The sequence below is a fragment of the Pinus tabuliformis genome, chromosome 1_1 (genome assembly GCF_031772625.1).
Source record: "Pinus tabuliformis cultivar Carrire ecotype Pingquan chromosome 1_1, CPIR1, whole genome shotgun sequence".
Lineage (NCBI taxonomy): Eukaryota > Viridiplantae > Streptophyta > Pinopsida > Pinales > Pinaceae > Pinus > Pinus tabuliformis.
The window spans coordinates 678,175,956-678,186,594 of record NC_142297.1 but is presented as its reverse complement, the minus strand read 5'-3'; the positions used below and the strand labels follow the sequence as shown (position 1 = coordinate 678,186,594).

The 10,639-nt window shown below is 33.0% G+C and overlaps 1 pseudogene; it reads right to left on the bottom strand.

Annotated features, from left to right (window-relative positions):
• Positions 1-8,662: 8,662 nt before the first annotated feature.
• LOC149215231 (uncharacterized) overlaps positions 8,663-10,639 on the bottom strand; it is a 32,871-nt pseudogene continuing 30,894 nt past the window's right edge.

The window sequence follows — 10,639 nt, the reverse complement described above, 5'->3', positions numbered from 1 at the left end:
TGCAATACAAATTATTGTATGCATGAAGACATCATACATGAATAATTGTATGACCTTCATAAGTAGGTCAATGGGACTGTCACCCAAAAGTACAAATACATAATGGAAGAGTAAAAGCAGCTTGTAAGGCTCAATACTTGATGTAAGGTGTATTTTGTACCACTAATTCTTATCAAGCAATACTTGAGAAGTATACCTGTCAGATTTCGTTGATAGGATTGTCTGGTTTTGAATATGGAAACATAAAAATTGCATGAAAAATTTATGGACTATATTCTACCAGTTCAGGATCTAGTGTTAAAGTGGGGTATCAACATACTAATGACCTAGTTTCACACCCTGGTACACGTAGTGCCTAAAAAAATTAATAGCTGTGAAAAAATTGAGAATATTGTAACTTTCATTTATAACACGGGTATGGGAGATGTATGTATTTGCATACTGGTTCTTTAGATTGGTTTTGGACATACAATAAATTATTCATGGCCAACAAGGTGCTGGAAGTAGGGTTAAAAAGAGAAAACAAGAATCATATGACATAACTAGTTTATGTGTGGAGTACTTTTCAGTACCAAACAATTATGTTCTTGGCTAAGGACAAGTTAAGATTTTTATTAGACTTCAAATATAACATTGAAGTCCATACTAGACTAACTATCATAGTCAATAGTCTTCTTTATGATTAAGTGAAGGTCATATTCCATTGTTACTAAAACCTTATCTAGTGACAGATTAAATCCCAAAACTCAAAGTTATTGGTATGATAAAGTTGTAGTATGCATGATTACCTCTATGGTACTATTTTGTTGAAATTATCCTGCAACCACAAGATACATGAAAATCATTAGCTAAATAAAAACACTTGAATACTTTGACATAATAATTATTTACTTATGCTCTCGTTGTAGAAATTGAAGATGTCCATGAAATTCCTTGTTCTCCAGTCGACAAACTGAGTATGGTTTTATCAGACTTGTCTAAAGGTAATATGAATAATTGAAGGAATTTTGGCATAATATTAACATGGTTAAAAAATGTGGATGAGGTATATGTCGTGCAGGTGATGCTATGAACATTGGTATTGTGTACAAGTTGCACATGTGGTAATGTGTAGAAGCGGTACATATGGCACTAGTATGGATGCATGTAGTGCATGATGATATATGACATATACACAAAGGCATTGTAAGAATGGATTGAAAGAACATTCATTTGTTTCATGGCAGGAAACATAACCCGTAGTTACTCAAATAATAGGATTTTATATCAAGTTATGATATTAAATGTGGTAAGTAAAGTTGAGTTTTGCATCTATGATCTCTCACAAAATTGATTAAAACAAATGTTACAGGTAGTAATGGAACCAGATTTGCTGGTAGAACTCCTTTGTAACTGATATATATCGGAATATCTGATTCAGATAGTAAGGCCATGGGAGCTTGTAAATTCACAAAAAAGTTACTTGCGAACGAGGAAATCAATTTTATGATGCAATAATACACTGAGGACGGTGTAAATTTAAGGGGGGGAGTACGTAACACCCCTCCATTGTATGTAACACTCTATTGACCTAAGGTAAGAAAATCAAGGTCTCATGTGTAACAATGAAAGTAAATACTTAATTATTAAAATAAAATAATTTAATCACTTGGAAATATGAGACAACAAGAGATGAGATTCTGGCCAAATCCCGTTGGTGAATGGGAAGGGATAATTCTTTCATGATAAGACTTATAGATCCAACTCTACATAAGCTTAATGGATTGGAGATAAATATCCATTAATCTAGTTAGCTAGAGAAACATGCTAAGTGAAGAAAAACATAAAATCCCTACAAGAGAGAAAGGTAAGATTTTATAAGGAAAAGCCTCGTGGTATAGAAATACGAGCTTTTCTGGGAAAATCCTAGGCAAATGGATAAGGAAGATCCATAAGAGTGGGACGTTGCTAATGGAAACCATATCATGAAAGAGGGTGTTAAATATCCATTGAAGATATCAACATGAGGAAGTTGATCCATGGCAAGAAATCTCGGTTCAGGGGTGAACTGGAAAAAATTAGTTCTCAGTTGGGTGACGGTGCTCAATTTTCCAATTGACATTCTTTCAATTTCTCTTATATGAATCCATTGAATGGGATGTATTGTATGTTTATCCTTACCTTTTATATTGTTGAATTCTCTCAGCATATGTGTATAGTTGCATGAGTGATCTTTGTGTAGGAGGATGATTGAATAATTATGCTTGAGACAACTATGCATGATGGATAATTATGTTTTTAAGTGTTTTCATTATACAGCCAGTCGTTGAGGTTATCCATGCTACGTGTTATGCACCATGAATTTCATCCACTAAGGCTTGTTCTAGCTATGACATACATTATTCACTATGATTCGTATTGCATAAGATATCTGTGAGTAATACTTTCAACTATGACAGTAGGAATAAGATCATGATATATGAAAAATATAGCTACAATATATTTATGACAATGTTTCCATTAATTATTTTTTTGAGTCATCCAAGGAATAAAATATGATTACATAATATTATCATTTTGCATGGCCATGATTGATTCTTTCTACTGAGTTGTAATGTATGCATAGGGAATGTTGAAGGGAATATCTTTAATGTAGTAAATAACTTTATGAATGGAACCTAAAACTCTATAAGATCTGGTGGAGAAAAGTAAGGAGTTGGTAGTGTTGTTCCAAGTGGGTATGTGACATTTCATATAAACCTATTCTTCCAAAAAACCATTTAAAAATGTAGATTTAACATCCATCTGATATATTTTCCATTTATTTTGAGTATAAATAGCTAATACCATTCTTACTATGTTAATCCTCTCTACAAATGTAATAGTTTCATTACAATAAATACCATGTTATTGATTGAACCTCTAAGCTACATGTCTTGCTTTATGCTTTTCAAATTCATCTTCAACATTCACTTTAGTTTTGTAAATTCATTTAACACTTATAGTATTTTTACCTTCAGGAAAATTTACAAGCTACAAAATATTATTTCTTTCTACAACATCAATTTATTTATGCATGGCTTTAATCCAAACTTTTTCTTTTAGAGCTTCATCAAAATTTACTGGATCATATGCAAGTAATGTAAAATTTGAAAATTGATCTATTTCATCATTCTTCTCATACAGTTCCTGTAAAAGTCTATTCTTCTAACATTTAATTATAGTCTTTAATATAGATATCTTAGGATTAGATTCATTACTCACCTCTGATCCTACCTTTTGTTGACCACAATAACCTGATGGTTCACCATTTTCTTGATTTCTTGGTGTTCTAAACTGTAATGGACTGACTCTTGGTGATTCGCCCGTTGAAGTCCTTGTAATAGGTGTATATGGAATGAACTATCCACCTTGTAGTTCTTTCTCATCTTCATTATCATCTCCATGATATAATACAACTCCCTCTACAATAGATTTATTTATGCTTTCATCCCAAGCTTCTTCTTCCTTGAACTCAACATCTCTATTGATAATATATTTCTTGGTGATGGGATTATAGAGTCTATATGCTTTAGACTCCTCAGTTTATCCAATAAAGATACATTTCTCACTTTTTTCATCTAACTTCTTTCTCAATTCTTTAGGTACATGTTCATATGAAACAAAATGTAAAAAAATATTAAATGAGATATATTACAACTCTTACCACTCCAAGCTTCTTTGGGAACTCAATCCTTCACACTCTTAGTCAGACTTATTTTAAGAATATAAACAACACAATTTATTACTTCTCCCCGATAATGATTTCGTAGATTCTTTTCCTCCAACATACTTCTAGCCATATTCATAATAGCTCGATTTTTCCTTTCATCTATTTCATTTTGTTGTGGAGTATAACATGTAGTAAACTACATCTTGATTCTATGTGATTGACAAAACTTAATGACTTCTGGTAGCATATATTCACCACTTCTATCTGATCTCAAAATTTTAATATGCTTTCCACTTTCCTTTTCATCCATAGATTTAAATATTTTAAATACAGAAAATGCTTCAGGTTTATGTTTTAGAAGATAAACCCATGCTTTTCAACTGTAGTCATCAATAAAAGTTAAAAAGTAAAAATTACCATCCAATGGACATGTTTTCATCAGTCCACAGAAATATGTTTGAACAATCTGTAGTGGAGCTTTCGCCCTATAAAAAACTTTAGATATAATATTTTTTCTATGATGCTTTGCAAGTATACAACTTTCACACGATCTTGTTGGATGTTGAACACTAGTTTCACCATCTATTTATTTTGCAACAAATTTATACCACCAAAATATAAATGACTGTATCTTAAATGACATAACCATGATTCATCCAAATCCCTATCTTTATAAGCATTCAAGGAGTGAGACAATTCATTTCCCATTATAAGCGAAAACACCCTATTCTTTGTCATTTCCACTCTTTCTATTAGCTCCTTGCTTGGATATTTATCAATGATAGTACGCACGTTATTCTTAAAGAAGACTTTGTGCCTTTTATTTATCAAGTGTCTAATGCTCAACCAATTGCATTTTGAACTAGGTACATAATACACATCATCAATTTTTCTTCTCTCACCATTTACAGTATAAACAATATTCACTCCTTTACCTTCAACGAATAACTTATTATCATTACCCAGCTTGACTTCCGACTGAATACTGGTGTCTATAATGGAAAACAAATCTTTCCTTCTAGTCATCTGATTGTTGCAACTGTTATTCAAAAACCATATATCATTTGAACATTCTTGAATCACTTTAAAGGTCAAAAAATCTGGCTTTGATTATCTTAAAAATATTCTGAGATGTGTGCAGATTGCTTACCAGCATCTATCTACCTCTTCAAGCACTTGGTAGGAAAATGGGCATATCTTTTGCAATAATATCATTGAACTTTAGAAATCTCATACCTTTGATTTCCTTGATTCCAGGTTATATTGTTACTCCCCCTTAAATTAGAAGGACGTTATTGAAATTTCTCCTCATGCTCATAAATATCTCATGGACATCATTGATCAGTTACTTTTACATGTCTTCCTCTATTACTCAACCTTCCTCTGTCTCTTCCTCTATTAAATTTCAGCTAAGTTTTGAAGGCATTCTCTAATGTGCTATCATCGTATCTTGACATCATGGATTTATGTGCAATCAACGAACTAGTCAACTCATTAATTTTCATTTGACTTGTGTCTTTGAACTCTTCCATGGATACAACAATAGCTTCAAATTTCTTTGGAAAAATTCGAAGGACTTTCTCTACCACTCTCTTGTTTGATAATTCTTCTCCATACTGTCTCAATTGATTAACAATACTCGTGACTTGAGTCATAAAACCATCCATGGTTTCACTGTATTTCATTTTCAGATTCTCAAAATCTCTCTCAAATTTTGCAACTTGACATTATTCAATTTTGACACACCCTCATAATAGGATTCGAGAGTGTCGCATGCCTTCTCTGAAAACTCAGCAGTTCACACATTTGAAAATATCTTGTCATATAAGCCTTGTTCAATAAGGCCAAGGTATTTGTTGTGTTTGTTTTTGTTCTCCCTAAAAAATTATCGTTCAACATTTGTAAGAGCCATCTATGGTGCCTAATCTGCAAGCTCTAGATAACCATCAGTAATGAATCCCCAAATATCATTATAAGGCAATATTGTTCTCATTGAAATAGACTAGGAATCATACTTTTTCTCATTCATAATAGGAAGTGATGACTCAGTAATATTGGTATTTGTTGCCATCTCTCATAGAAGGATGAATTCTTAAAATGGAATGTAAGAGTGCTTTAATAATACGAGTATAGCTCTTCAGCCTCACCACAATTAAAGAAAGACGATGAAAACTTAAGCTTATTCACTAGCAATGATGAGTGAATATGAAATACTATGGAAAGATGGATGAGTTTCTTATGAAAATGGACAAGTTAAAAGAAAATGAATTGAGTGCGAGTATTGGAAAATACATGTAAAGTCTTCTCTACCATATAGATAAATAATATAGACAACAAAATCCACTCTAAGAAAAACAAAACCAAGCTACTAATGGATAGTAAGTGAAGATAATTGTTTTAATAAAGTAAAGATTCAATTTGACGCGGTGGAGGAGATTTACTGGCATATATGGCAAGAAAATGGTTTCATAACAAGAAATGTGGTAGGGAAATATATTAGCGTATTGTTTTGATGTTCTCAAGGAAATACATGGAAAGTTTTAAAGACAATATGGCAGCAAAAAATAATCCTAAAAAAGGTGGTTCTGCATTGGTATAAAAAAAATTATTTTAATATTCCTCCAACAATAATAACTCACGACAATCTTAGGTTCAACTTACAAATTTCACACATCCAATTTTCCCTTCTACTAGGATTAATGCAATAATCACACCACACATCAAGACTAAATTTCATCAAAAATATTTGTCCCCACTGTAGCTCAACAACTACACAACTGAACAATGACTCCTCAAAATTCTATGCCACTCAACCACGACTACTCAATAAAACCAATTGCAATTTGGTTAGATGCACTCTTCACGAAAACTGTTTTCTTGCTCAAACAACAATGACTTCACAAATTCTCTTAGCCTCACTTACATATTCAAACAATCTACAAACTAGCTCTGATACCAATTGATAAAAACATAGCACGAAAACAACTACAAAACATAGCAACAACTGCAAGATTACATAAACAAATAAGAAAGTAAAGATTTGGATCTCTTCCTCCGGCTAAGTATCTCTACTTATAGAAAAATTAGAGTCGGTTACATCAATTAGAATATTGATTTTGCAAGGCGGGGTTGCCCTTTCAATTATGAAATGTTGAGGTGGTGTGATCGCAGGCGGTGGTAACTGTTAGAAAATGGATGAGGAAACGTAGTGAAGTGAATGGGGGTGTGATGGTGGGGAAATAATTACTTGTGAAAATGATAGTAGATCTGAAGTGCATGGATACCATGTAGACACATTGTTAGAAACATTTCCCATAAAAAATTATGGTTACCTTTAAAACATTGCAAATCCCTAAATTATAATTACCTTTAAAACTCTGCATATCCCTTTTCATATCCAAGAGGAAGACAAACTTAAAACAATATGGGATGCATGGTAGCTAGTCCCTACGTTAAGTGGGGAGCGAGGCAAGGAGCTAGGGTGGTTGATTGGGCAAGGAACTAGGGTGGTTGAGTGGGTGAGCTGAGCAATGAGATGAGTATTTTGTCAGGGTGGTTGAGTGGGCAAGGAACTAGGGTGGTTGAGTGGGTGAGCCGAGCAATGAGATGATTATTGTGTGAGTAGCATTGTAGAAATGAGTTGACTAGAATGATACATTTGCAGATAATGATGAGCCTGTAAATTTATTTAGAAAACCTATCCAAGGCTTATTGGAAAAGCTCTTATATGGTAGAATTGAACTGTGAGATGGTTATTCTGTTATTATGCCAATATCATTGCAGAAAAATGGTACAAGGCCTATTGGAAAGGCTCTTATATGGTAGAATTGAAGTGTGAGATGGTTATTCTATTAATAGCATTGCAAAAACTATTATTTTGTCGATAGATTGCTGAAATAAAAACAACGATGAGGCTTGGGCCCAACCTCAATAGTGATCAATGTTGCACTTGAAATTTAGCATTGTTGGAAGCTTAATGCTTGACTGGGTGTTGTTGAACCCAAACATGTTTCTAGGCCCTTCACTAAAATCTTAAAGATGGATTCTCTAAGTTGTGCAAGATTTTATTGTGCTCTTGAAGTGAGCACAAATGAAGATTCCAAGATTGAACACAACTAAGAGTGAAAATCAACAGCCCTGATGCTGCAATGGAATAAAAGAGTCCCTTTTTTTCTTCTTGTAGATATATATTCTCAAGAGAAGCCAAAAATACAAATAACCAAATGCCAAAATAGACAAAGCCCACTCAAAATTAAAAAAACAAGAATACTATATCTACTTGCTCTCGAATGAAGCGGTTTTAAATTTTCATTTGTAGATTTTAATAAATATTTTCCACATAATGGAACCCAAAAAAAGGCTAAAAGGTAAATCCAAGAAAATCCAATAGTCTTGGCACTAAAATGGAGTGAAGAAGAAAAAATAAAAAAAGAAACAAAACAATCTAGTTACAATAGTAGACTAAATTGGCCTCCAAACACAAACCAATTCACCACAATGAAAAAACAATTGAAGGTATCAAGCCTCCTACGTAGATTTCGAAGTGGAGAAAATCCTAAAACTGAAAACACACAACACGGACAAGCAACATTAACAAAAGTACAAAAACAAACCTCACCTACCCAAATGAAACAATGAGCTAGTTCACCAAGCATGTAAACAAAACCTAACCTACCAAAATAAAACAAGAAGCCAATACATGAAATATGAAAACAAGCATAATATTCCTAGATGAAACAAGAAACTAGCACACCAAGTTCCAAATTCAACATTACAAGCACATACAATAGAACCAAAGAAAATTTCGTAAAATTTCCCAACAACATAATGTTAGCTTGTTTTCCAAGTGACCAGTGTATAGCAGCCATGATACAGTGAGGACATGGGTGCCTAGAAATCTTAGAATTATGTTTAGGCCCTCAGATTTTCCATCTCAAACCCAAAAGAAAGAAGAAAATAGAACAATAAGTTTCAAACTTGTATATCTCATGTGCTGAAAACTCAATGCAGTGACCTCGAGGCAGGCCTGATCGTCATCCCTTATTAATTAGACAATTGGGGCTACAATCTATGGGTCGTGCTTGGAAATTCTGTAACAGAAGTATATATAGGAGGAAATTAGGGTCGAAAGGAAGCCTCATTGGTTCTAGGATTAATTTTTAATTGATCCAATAAATGAATTTTGAAACTTCTTTGCATCATTCTAGGCCTGTGTGCATATGTAGGAAGGGGAGACAATGAATCTTCAATGGTATTTTCCTTTGAAACAAGACTGCCAAGGTCAATAGAGCTACCAGTCCACGGTACCATAGAAAACTGAACATTGGAGACAAGATCCTTTTTTTTTCTCCAAGAGTAGCTCCTTTGTGGTACTTCTTTCCAATACCTCTGTAGAGCCATTAGACAAGATAATTTGGGGTGAAAGTATGGAATCCTAGTTAAATGCTACAACCAGCTGGGTTGCTGGGGAAACTATAGTAGGAGCACTGTAAGTCACATATGGGTGGGAAAAAGACATACCTTTTGAGGAAGGATAACCTATAAGAATCAAAGAAATTGGCTTTGTTTTCACCTTAGAAAACTACAAAAAGGTAATATCTTTATCCATAGAATCAAGGGACAAACTTTTTGTGCGGTCTCCATGTTTTCATCAAACTGAACTGGTAGGACGATTTCTTGTTTCTGGGCATCTCTATTCCATAGAAATCTATCCTCAACTGGAGCTTTTCCATGGATAGAAAACTTAATGAAATCACCACTTTCTACAAAATCAAAATCTAGAACTCTTATCCCTTAAAAAAAATCCTCCTGCACATAGAAACAAAAATTAAATCATATATCCACTAATTGCACTAATAGAAACAAACTTCTTTAGTGTTGTGTAGGAGTGGGGACATCCATCAACACTTAGTGTTATTCATGTTTATGTGCAAATGAATATGGGAACTAGCACCAACTGATGTAATAGGGATGTAATAGGATTTTATCATTGCATTCTCAATGGTACTCCATACCTTTGTCCCTGGTCCTTGCTATAGATCATGAGCAATACTTAAACAATCAGAAAACAAAACACATGACTTCCATGAACTCAAACTCAAATCAGCTTATCACTACCATGAACTCGAACTCAAATGATCTTTGGTGGGAGAATAAAGCCCATAAAAATGTAAAATAATATGTAAACAATTTATAAAAAAATCTGGATTTTAGACATTTGTGGTTTATATCTTTTTGCTTAGTTACCGGAGAATCCACAGTAAAAACCATTTTCTGTCAACGTTTCAAATCCCAACCAGGATCCATCATCAGGACTTCTTGAATGTTGATAGTAGAAGAGCTTGATTAGGTGTTTAAATAGTTATGAGATAAGATTTTAAGGAAGAGATTAATGTCAGCTTGTTTTAATAACATTAATTGTAGATTTTTGAATAATCTAAATTATTATAATAATCCTTAATTTCAATAGTTAATATTAATAACTAAGGTAGTAATCGTTATTATAAAAAATTATAGAAACTATATTACATATAATTTTAAACACAGTTTTATGCCATTATCATACTAAGAGCATTAGAATGAATATTATGACTTACATAACATGATTTCAGATCAGAATACAAAAGTTTAATTAAAGAGGATGTCGATTTCCAACTCAAGAATTATTGATACAATATTACTAACATAACAATAATGTGTCTTGCAATGCTTGCATAACGTAACAGGAAGGAAAAACCAAAGATTACTAAGGCATTGATTAAAATACACCTATCACAAAAGTCATTGTTCCCTAATAATAGGGCACCAGCTAAGTTTCCAATTCTCGCCAATTATATGGAAATTACATAGTATATTACACTTGGATGCAATGATAATATCCTTAATTACAACAAAATTTTAGTGTACATAATAAGATTATTAATTATTTGAAATTTCCAGAGTACATGA